This window comes from Lycium barbarum, chromosome 6 (assembly GCF_019175385.1).
Source record: "Lycium barbarum isolate Lr01 chromosome 6, ASM1917538v2, whole genome shotgun sequence".
Taxonomy (NCBI): domain Eukaryota; kingdom Viridiplantae; phylum Streptophyta; class Magnoliopsida; order Solanales; family Solanaceae; genus Lycium; species Lycium barbarum.
The window spans coordinates 98,781,576-98,784,830 of NC_083342.1; the positions used below are offsets into that span (position 1 = coordinate 98,781,576).

Below are 3,255 nucleotides of genomic sequence, written 5' to 3' on the forward strand. Positions count from 1 at the left end.
GATATGCCCAAGCCGACAATGCCACAAATCTGTCTTCTTTGTGTTGTCAACCACAGCAACAATATCACGATAGCTATCCGTCATGTAGAGAGTGCCAATCTTCTTTCCTCGGCCAACTACCATAGCACCTTTCGCCACCTTCCAAGACCCATTACCAAAGTTGAGATCATATCCCTCATCATCAAGCTGACCTACTGAAATCAGGTTTCGCATCAGCTTTGGAACATGTCTAACTTTTGTAATCTTCCACGAGGATCCATTTGACATCTTCAAATTAATGTCTCCCGTGCCAACAACGTCTAGCGGCTCTCCATCGGCTAAATAAACTTTGCCGAGATTCCCAGCCACGTAGTTTGTCATTATATCATGATGTGGGGTGGTGTGAAAGGACGCTCCTGAGTCAAGCACCCAAGAGTCTATCGGGCTGTCAACCGATAGCAACAACGCATCGCCAATGTCTTCCGTAGCAGCGTTGATTCCAGCCCCCTTGTTGTCCTCCTTCTTTGGCGCCCTGCAGTTCTTCTTGAAGTGACCTGGTTTTCCACAGTTCCAACACTCAAATGTTCGTCTTGGTCTGGATTGACCCCTGCCATTCCTTGACTTCGATCTGCCCCTATTTCGGTTGTAGTTTCTGTCATAATTTCTGCTTCTGTTTTCAACATTAAAAGCAGAACTCGTCGATGCCTATCTCCAGAATCTGTCCTGCGCACTTCCTCAGCAAGGATACGATCCCTAACATCGTTGAACTTTAGTTTGTCACTGCCGACAGAATTACTAACCGCTGCTCTCATTGGCTCCCAGCTATTTGGTAGGGATGCCAACAAAATTAGAGCTTGCACTTCATCATCGAAGTCAATTTTTACCGATGACAATTGATTTACAATGGTATTGAATTCATTTACGTGTGCAACAACATGAGCATTTTTCATCATCTTTAGATGAAATAGTTTCTTCATGAGAAATACCTTATTATTTGCCGAAGGTTTCTCATACATGTCAGACAATACCTTCATCATATCTGCGGTGGTCTTCTCCTTTGCCACGTTGTGAGCAACGTTCTTCGACAGTGTCAGCCGAATGACTCCCAGAACTTGTCTGTCGAGGAGATTCCAATCTGCTTGCTTCATCTCCTCTGGTTTCGGACTCAGAGGTTCATGAAGCTTTCTGCCATATAAATAATCTTCAATTTGCATTCTCCAGAACGCAAAATCTGTACCATCGAATTTACCGATGCCGTGCGTCGTACCATCTTCGCCTCCCATCGTTTCTAAATCACAACACAACCTGTTGCTCTGATACCAGTTGTTAGGATTTAAATCCCAAATCCGACCTTTGTAAGCAGGTTCCCAGGAAAGATTGGAGGGTCACAGCTGGACCACTTAAATACCAACCTCCTTAGACAGAACCTACTTACGCCGTGATGTAAGCGAAGAATAAATAGCACACACAGATTTATAGTGGTTCACCCTCAATGTGAGAGCTACGTCCACGTTGCTGCTGCAGATCTTATTAAAGAAGAAATATTACAAGTGTTTACAACACTCAACCTCACAACCCCAATCCCAATTACACTCAAGAATTTTACCACAGAAAATTCTCTCAAAGACCTTCTCTTACTTAGGCCTTTCACTAAGAGTATTTCTCTTAGATTTTCTCTCTTTGGGATGTGTTGTCTTCTTCAATTTGGTGTGTTTACAAATGAACCATAAGCTACCTATTTATAGGAATGAATTTCCTATGATGAGGTAAGCGCTTACATCACGACTATTATGAGGTAAGCGCTTACATCACGACTATGTGAACAAAAGAATTGACTTGTTTGGCCAATTCCACACCTAACAGAAACTGGGTACTGCAACTCTACTCTGGTTGTGCCTTGCACATAAGCATCATGGTAAACCTTATTGATATCATATCTAATCAAATAATATTCTACCCTATTCAGTCATAAAGTTGCACTAAATAAAAAATCAGAAGTAGATGTAATTATGTCCAACAAAAATGACATAGTTTAACATTTGTTCCTGTAATGCATGGTTACAATTTTGAAGATTTTTCGTCATGTTTAATTTGTGCAAGGTTTTCGCTTACTTCGTGATGTCTTTCGTTATATTTCTTACTTGCTAACCTGTTGGACATTTCGGTTATGATTTAACCATTTAAAGGCTGGTGCTGGTGGGTACATATTATTTTATGTCAAGCAGTATTATCTAATACTTGGAGATACGGTGTGGTGTTCTTCTATAAGGTAGCTTGTGTTCGAATTAACCTGCATCTCTAGAAGCATTCGATTAGATTCTCGTGAAGGTGCAAAGTTATTTAGATGTGTGTGAATTCATAATGCTAATCCTCAGTGAAATCTTTTGAACTTTATTTTAAGCTGATTTGTTATTGCATTTGCTATAGCCTTATAATAATGAAGTTGACTTTGTCCTGATGAAGATGTGAAGAATAAAGAAAAGCAAGGAAAGAATCCAACTAAACAATTTGAACCCCCCTTACTCAAACACAAGCATATTGGTGGAGTAGCTGCATATTGTCTCCATTGAATTAAGCTAAGGAACGTAAGCAATACCGTGTAAAGCAGTGTTAGTCTTATATTCGCTTAAGTCTTGATCTGTCAATGGGTTGTCCTATAAGAAACCGTCACAAGTAATAAAGAAAACATATAGAATCCAAGTCAACTCCAGTTTTTTCTGAGTATCGATTAGGAGTTTGGCTGGGTAAAGAGCTAAATGTCAGTAATAATTACTTCGCTGGTAAAATACTATATTGCATTATTGAATTGCTATCACCTCTACTAACTTATGTTCATTATACGGCAGGCTCATTTGGCACGTCCTTACAAGATAATGACGACTTAAGTGTATGGTTCAAAAAGAACATGTACTGTTTTTGGGAGAGGGCACTGAAGAAAAAGAGTTGAAAGATACGTAGGTGACACATTGCTAACTCCGATGTCTATTGTCTTTCTTGGATTCTTTGGCGAGTCATTTGGCAAATCTAATTCCCATAACACGTGAAAAATGAAGACTTTGACCGGATGAATAGTTATCCATTGATAGACATCTTTCTTGAGAAAGATAATCCTGGATCGATGTTTTTTTCATTCGCTATGTGCGGATGTTGTCACTTGTCATGGATGTAAGGATTGTAACATTTGTAAATCATTCAACATAATGTTTTCTTCCAAAATATATGTAAATAATGTTAACAATTAGTATGATATGTTGTCTATATTTGATTTCGTAATTA

The 3,255-nt window shown here is 39.2% G+C and overlaps 1 long non-coding RNA gene across 1 annotated transcript; it reads left to right on the forward strand.

Moving 5' to 3' along the window:
* The first annotated feature begins 1,638 nt into the window (after positions 1–1,638).
* On the forward strand, positions 1,639–3,255 carry LOC132644983 (uncharacterized). The gene is made up of 2 exons (XR_009583966.1): positions 1,639–2,248; positions 2,826–3,255. It is a non-coding gene; the product is annotated as an uncharacterized LOC132644983 (long non-coding RNA).